At 35.7% G+C, this 8,101-nt stretch overlaps 1 long non-coding RNA gene across 1 annotated transcript; it reads left to right on the forward strand.

Moving 5' to 3' along the window:
• The first annotated feature begins 340 nt into the window (after positions 1 to 340).
• On the forward strand, positions 341 to 7,430 carry LOC136845583 (uncharacterized). The gene is made up of 4 exons (XR_010855193.1): positions 341 to 471; positions 974 to 1,078; positions 1,260 to 1,410; positions 6,150 to 7,430. It is a non-coding gene; the product is annotated as an uncharacterized lncRNA (long non-coding RNA).
• The last annotated feature ends 671 nt before the right edge of the window (positions 7,431 to 8,101 follow it).

Below are 8,101 nucleotides of genomic sequence, written 5' to 3' on the forward strand. Positions count from 1 at the left end.
GTAGAGAAAAATTCTTTCGTTTCCATCACTAGTTCAGTAAAATTTGAGAATTTTCGTCCAATTTCGTAAAACTGGCTTAAAGTAATTGTTCTCTTATGATATATAGAGGCCACTTTAAGCAGAAAATCCGGAATTTATCGTAAATCCAGCAATAAACATGAATACCTTCTTTGTCAGTTTTCCCTCGAACAACAACAGAGTCTAAGTCATCCTTCGGGGCTACTTCGTCCGTGTCTGAAAATGCTTGGTAAGTCGTCCTTGGTGATGACGTCATCGCAAAAGGGGTTCCAAGTTCCCAACGTCACCAAATGAAGATTTCTCAGTTATCGTGAGGTGTGTTAGTGTTGTCGTGTTCTCTGTGCACACTACGGAAAACTGTTTGGTTGCGGTGGGGAAATGAATCTTTATAAAGTATAATCTACAACGATCTTCGTTGGTTTACGTCTAGGAATGGAAAACCTTGCAGGCTGAGTAGACACTTATGTTTCAATTCTAGTTCCCTTAAAAAGCTTTGTAGTTCCAACAGTTTTTATTTGTTGACACCTACGTTTTGTTATTCCGGTTATCTTAATTATTCCCGAAATTGTTAATCAATGACAGGTACTTGTATTGTGTATAACATTACTTAAGCATTTCATTTGGAATCACTAATTTTAAATTTAGATTTTGATTTATTTTGAAATTTTAAATTTAAAGTTTATGTAGGTGTGGTTTTTTGGTTTAAAATACTTAAAATATTTAGTCGTTTTTCGTTTATTCTATTTTATGAAAATCTTTGTATATCAAAAATAATTAAAACCTAAAGGCTTGCAAGTACCCTTCTCGTTATCGTCATAGTAGCCTACCATATGTGGGAAACTGACTTGTCTGATTTTTCAATTATAACTATTAATAACTTCATCCTGGAAAGCTTAGACGTATGGTAATTGGTTTTAACCGTTTAGTTCCAGACTTCATGTGTTAACTTTTTCAGAATCTGGGTCCTGCAATTGAGAATTCCTCCACAGTGCAAGATTCTCCTATTTAGTGAGGATTTGATATAGAATTTACAACTGGAGTTTTCCTTAATTCCAAGAAGGTTAGTATTTAATATTACCGTTTTTAAAAACAAATCATTGGCATCAGAACTTTTATAGGACTGTCCATTTTTTACTTAAGCTTTACGTCATGTATAAATTTATATCTTTATTTTTATTCTGAAAACGAATGAATTTAGCATGTATGGTAATCCTGAATACCATACGACTTTTTATTTTCAGATGCATTTAAATTCAAGCTTTACATTCACACAATCCAAGATGCTCTCCTCAAACTACTCTTGTGAATGCAATAAGTACTTAACTCACTCACCAGGATTGGTTTAATCAAGCATTGAACACACACTCACCAGGACTGGTTTAATATTCAAAGGTTGGTTTGAGGAAGTTTTTAGTTTTCCTTTCAATACCAACCAAACTTTTTTTTTTACCTCCACCCCTACAGGGGCGGTGCCCCTCTAGGGGTGGAGGCCCCTCCCATGCCCTGTCTGCAGGTCATATGACCTGCAGGCAGGGTCATGGGGGGTTTCAAAACCCTGTCTGCAGGTCATATGACCTGCAGGCAGGGTTGGGGGGGGGGGAGTTTCGAAATGTTTTATCAGGTGTTAAGTGTATTTAACCAGCCATGTTTTTAAGTTAACCTACCATAACTTAAAGCTTTTTCTTTAATATAACTTACTGCTTAGTGTATCTTTAAGCCACTTAAAATTTAAATGGCATTTGGAATTTTTAAAATTCAACGTAACTACAAAGTTTTGGATTTGAATGATTTAAATAACTAAGTCTTCATTTAAATGAAAGTATGTATTTAAATATTGTTTGTTTTAAGCTAATGTTTTATCTGTAATTATGTAACTTAAAATTTTAACGTTAAATTCTGATTTTTAACTGTGACTGAATCTTAGATTTTGCAACTTTTAAGGACGTTAACGTTTACAAAAGTTTGGTGTTGGAAAAGGTTTGGTGCTAAGTAATTTAACTTTTAAAAGTATTATTTTTAATGACTTTACTTTTTTCATGCACTATATATAGGTTAAAATTTGTAATTGTCACTTTAACTTAGAACTAATACAATTAGAATTAACGTAACTATTTTGTTAAAATTTATAGCCCAGTGACTATATCAAGTAACTATATCCTAATCATACAACAAACAAACCTGCATTGAGTTACAGGTGGTTAGATTTTCCAGGTGGTTAGATTTTCCAGGTGGTTAGATTTTCCAGGTGGTTAGATTTTCCAGGTGCTTAGATTTTCCAGGTGCTTAGCTTCTTGCCTTTTGCATACCTCAGGCATCTGTATAGTCTATTGGTTGAGTATAGCTCTGAGGCCCGTATCACGTCTAAATCAATCTCGAAAACTTGCCACATTTAGGGTAACTCTTTATCATATTTCTTTGGTGCTTCAGGAAAATTGGCTTTTTATTCAGAACCTCTGGTATGTTAACGTGTTGCCATGTCTTCGGTACCACGGGGCTTGACCCGTTGTCATTTTTGGTACCCCTGGTAAATCCCGATGGCCTTTTTGGTACCCCTGGTAAATCTCGATGGCCTGATGGCCTTTTGGTACCCTGTAAAACCTGATGGTCTTTTTAAATACCCGATGGCCTTTTTGGTACCCCTGGTAAATCTCGATGGCCTTTTGGTACCTCCTGGTAAATCTCGATGGCCTTTTTGGTACCTCTGGTAAAACCTGATGGTCTTTTTGGTACCTCCTGGTAAATCCCGATGGTCTTTTTGGTACCTCCTGGTAAATCCCGATGGTCTTTTTGGTACCTCCTGGTAAATCCCGATGGTCTTTTTGGTACCTCCTGGTAAATCCCGATGGTCTTTTTGGTACCTCCTGGTAAATCCCGATGGTCTTTTTGGTACCTCCTGGTAAATCTCGATGGCCTTTTTGGCACCACCTGGTAAATCTCGATGGCCTTTTTGGCACCACCTGGTAAATCTCGATGGCCTTTTTGGCACCACCTGGTAAATCTCGATGGCCTTTTTGGCACCACCTGGTAAATCTCGATGGCCTTTTTGGCACCACCTGGTAAATCTCGATGGCCTTTTTGGCACCTCCTGGTAAATTTCGATGGCCTTTTTGGCACCTCCTGGTAAATTTCGATGGCCTTTTTGGCACCTCCTGGTAAATTTCGATGGCCTTTTTGGCACCTCCTGGTAAATCTCGATGGCCTTTTTGGCACCTCCTGGTAAATCTCGATGGCCTTTTTGGCACCACCTGGTAAATCTCGATGGCCTTTTTGGCACCACCTGGTAAATCTCGATGGCCTTTTTGGCACCTCTGGTAAATCTCGATGGCCTTTTTGGCACCTCTGGTAAATCTCGATGGCCTTTTTGGCACCTCTGGTAAATCTCGATGGCCTTTTTGGCACCTCTGGTAAATCTCGATGGCCTTTTTGGCACCTCTGGTAAATCCCGGTGGCCTTTTTGGCACCTCTGGTAAATCCCGGTGGCCTTTTTGGTACCTCTGGTAAATCTCACTTGTCAGCATATCATCGGTACCCCATGGAGACTGGAGGAGTTAGCATGGTACTTCTAGTTAATTAACATGTTAGCATGGTACCTTCGGTGCCCCATGAGACGTGTTTCGTTAGCGTTTCTTCGGTACCCTTTGTAAATTCAGGTTCTGAATTTCAAGAATTGTAGGGTCAACACGTTAAAATTTATTCTCGTTAAATTATAACAGATTCCTTCAGTCAGCTTCGTTGGCTTTGCGTAATAGCAAAAAATTGTACTGCTTATTTTTCAACTTAATTTTTCAACTTTTAATTTTTAAATTATATATTCACTTTTATTCAATTCGCCATTAATCGTTGGTTTTGGACATTCACTTCTCTTAAAACTAAAACTGTTTTTTGGATACAAATTTTGATCATGGCACAATTCCAAAATACAGGCTGGCCACACAGCCTGACAATCATACACTTGTAGTAGAATTCCTTAGCTGTCAATGGTATCAATAGGTTGAAACTATAAATACATAGAATGCAAACTATCTTGTGCTTTAAATGGGTTTGCAACGACAGCAGAAAGTTTCACCTCTAGTGTGCGTAAGGGATGATTATAATTTCTGTTAAACGGAGATTCATAAAATTTTCCAGATGGTCTTTTCTCGTCGCAGAAACGGCTGTTAATATTTTACCTATTGTTATTATTTATATTTATATTTATATTTATATCTATATATATTTTTATATTTTATATTTATATATTTTATATATTTTATATTTATATATTTTGTTTTATATGTTTTATGTTTTATATATATTTTATATATTTTATATTTATATATATATTTTATATATTTTATATATATATTTTATATATATATTTTATATATTTTATATATATGTTTTATATATTTTATATATATATATATATTTTATATATTTTTTATATATTTATATATTTTTTATATATTTATATATTTTTTATATATTTTTTATATATTTTTTATATATTTATATATTTTATATATATTTATATATTTTATATATATTTATATATTTTATATATTTTATATTTATAGATTTTATAGATTTTATAGATTTTATAGATTTTATAGATTTTATAGATTTTATAGATTTTATAGATTTTATAGATTTTATAGATTTTATAGATTTATATTTATAGATTTATAGATTTTATTTTTTACATAATTTAATTTTTATTTATATATTTTACATGTTTGTTGGTTTGTTGGTTTGTTGGTTTGTTGGTTTGTTGGTTTGTTGGTTTGTTGGTTTGTTGGTTTGTTGGTTTGTTGGTTTGTTGGTTTGTTGGTTTGCTTTGTTTTAACGAGCCCACAGGGTCCATTGACTTAAAATTCTAGTAATATCATATTTCAATATTTTACCATAAATCAAAGGTAATAAATACATTGAGATATATTACCAGCAATTACAACGAATATCCTGTTGCAATATTTTACCATGAATCACAAAGTAATATTACATTTCAATATTCTACCAGCAGTCACAAAGAAATAACATATTTCTCCGTGTCCCACGTACCTGAAAGTCAGCCAGTTCATTCGACCCTGCGGAAAACGGCGGAAAACGAAAAACATTTCATCAGAGGGTGAAACAGAAAGCCTGCTACTGTTCGGCTTCAGCAGGAAATTGCTAACGTTAGCGGGAAATGGCCGAGATTAGTTTGTCAGGAGATTTGACCATTAACACCCAAGGGTTGAAACGTAGCGCTTGTGCTAAAGTTTCCTTGTTTTGTTTATTGTGCTTTAATTTCCTTGTGGTACAAGGTCAGTTTACACGTTTTATTCGCGAATATGTATTGTATTCGATATTTCTTGCTATATCTTGGAACCGTTAGACTTTGTATTTCTGAAAAATGGTTTAAATTCTTGTCAGATGTTATAAATTCAAATACTTACCATGGAACATTTCGTTGACAAAGAAATGGGTAAATGTGTATTAAAAAAACAAGGACAACCTGGTTGTCCATTTACAAAATGGAACAGCTAATGTCGTATCTAATGTCCTGGAAGGTAGTTGCTTAAAATATAATTCATAACTCATTGCATTCGATCTTTTCTTATTTTATTTCACAAACCAATATGCAGCCCTCTTTAACAGGTTAGGTAACGTTCGAATCTATTCTTGAATAAAATTCTTAGCAGTAAACTTTATACCTGCATGAGATCAAAGGCTTGGTTTTCCTTGAACTAGATAACTTTTCTTGCTAATCAAGTTTGGTTGGGCTTTTTATATCCTTAAACCAGAGGACAACATGAAAGTATAGCAAATATAAAATTTAAACTTGAGGCATTCATATAAAAAGGGCATTAAAATCGTACATGAAAGTAAAGTATCTCAGAACTCTTAACTCCTGCTAATTGAAAAAGCAAATGCTGAAAATTATTTTACCCCTAATTCGTTTGATATCTGAAATTCGTTTCAGATATTTGATCTTCCTCCTTTCAAGTCCCGAAGTCTTATTATAGAATATTTCTGATATGTCCACTAGAAGGCCTTTGATACGTGAAATCTAATTCTTTAAGGTAAACCGGAACAAGAGTATATTGCAGAGGCTAAGGATGCTTTTGATATTGGTAATAAGGTCTTCTGAACGTCTTATTCACCAACAGGTCGAGGGGTGACTTTAAGAAGAGAATTTTGTCAGATTTCATTGGTGAGATTTTCCTCATGAATGACAAAACGGACTCCATACTGGGGGCGAAAGGATCTCCATACTGGGGGCGAAAGGATCTCCATACTGGGGGCGAAAGGATCTCCATACTGGGGCGAAAGGATCTCCATACTGGGGCGAAAGGATCTCCATACTGGGGGCGAAAGGATCTCATACCGAAAGGATCTCCATACTGGGGGCGAAAGGATCTCCATACTGGGGCGAAAGGATCTCCATAGAAAGGATCTCCATACTGGGGGGGCTGGGGCGAAAGGATCTCCATACTGGGGGCGAAAGGATCTCCATACTGGGGGCGAAAGGATCTCCATACTGGGGGCGAAAGGATCTCCATACTGGGGGCGAAAGGATCTCCATACTGGGGGCGAAAGGATCTCCATACTCACTCTGCATAAAAGGATACACAGATCTTGAATGTTACGACGAAAGACAACGTAAATAAGGGCTCTTCCTTACCGTGGTGCTATGATGACGTCAGTAACCCATTCCTCCGAATAAGCAAGGTTCTTGCAAAGTCGGTTCTTGCAAATTCTCATGTCCACAAATGTAATGCTGGACACTAGGAATGGTTATAGATTTGTGAGATTAAGAAGTGTTAAAGAATACGGTAATCAGGCGGTTAACCCCTTGTAATGTACTATAAACCCAGCTGAAAAGGCCCCTCTCGTCATTGGAAACATAGACCTATTGATCCATGAAATTTAGGCTGTCAAGCCAAGCTCCCTTGCACTTTTGGCCATTCAGCGTTTAAGACAGTGAAGACGGAGATGGAGTGGTTGGAGAGCAAGATAAAGATCCAGAAAATAGAGAATTAAGCACAATCTAAAGGTAGAACTAGAAATCCATACAATTGCACCAGAAGTAACAGAAGTTAAATTAGGGAACGGTCTCAATCATGCAACGCTACAGCAGATACAACGCTACAGCAGACAGCCCCGAAGCTATCACAGATCTCAGCGTGCAATATTCAGCTTACTCAAGATCTCGAGGTGCGGACGCCACTCTCATAATTGATAGAAAACTCGAAGCTTATACACAAGAAGATGATTACCAATGGATAAGTTTATCAGAATCCGTGTTAGTACGTTCATGGAGACCACCCTTGAATACCCAATGGCCATATGACATAGTTTTCCAGTCTAGGAGGAGGATTACTACTTTTAGAACGGTGTCAGCACTACATAAGACTGGATTTTTTTCAGAAATATAATGAGAGGCAATTTGTTTGTGTATAAATACCCATTGAGTATTAAAGCTTTATCTACATAATCCCCTCAAATGAGCAATTAAGCACTCCCATTGAATTTGATAAAGGAATTAATCCACTATAATACATACTATAAGAAATTTCTGAGAGAGAGAGAGAGAGAGAGAGAGAGAGAGAGAGAGAGAGAGAGAGAGAGAGAGAGAGAGAGAGAGAGAGAGAGAAAATGTAAACTAACTTCTCTAGAAATATTTGCTCTATACATAAAACAGGAACAAGAGACCTCCACGAACTTGAACGATGATTTAATTAATAATAATAATAATAATAATAATAATATAATAATAATAATAATAATAATAATAAAACCCTCAAGTATAGGAACGACTGTAGATTCACAGCACAGCCGTGTATGTGTGTCTCTCTCTTCTGAGAATTCCTGCAAACTATTGACAACCAACTTCCAAAGTTAATGACGGGCTGACAACCATAACAAGATATGGCCTGATACGGTTAGCAAAGTCTATGAATAAATCAAGCTAGAGTTGTGAACATCAGGGTCTGTTTATAAAGCATTGATTTCCTACGAATTGGGAGTAGAAGATGAATCATTTACATGTAATCCCTAATACCTGTAAGGTATTTATGGCAAGAATTGGTAAATTTGAATTTTTGTTTATGGATATTGT

This window comes from Macrobrachium rosenbergii, chromosome 14 (assembly GCF_040412425.1).
Source record: "Macrobrachium rosenbergii isolate ZJJX-2024 chromosome 14, ASM4041242v1, whole genome shotgun sequence".
Classification (NCBI taxonomy): Eukaryota; Metazoa; Arthropoda; class Malacostraca; order Decapoda; family Palaemonidae; genus Macrobrachium; species Macrobrachium rosenbergii.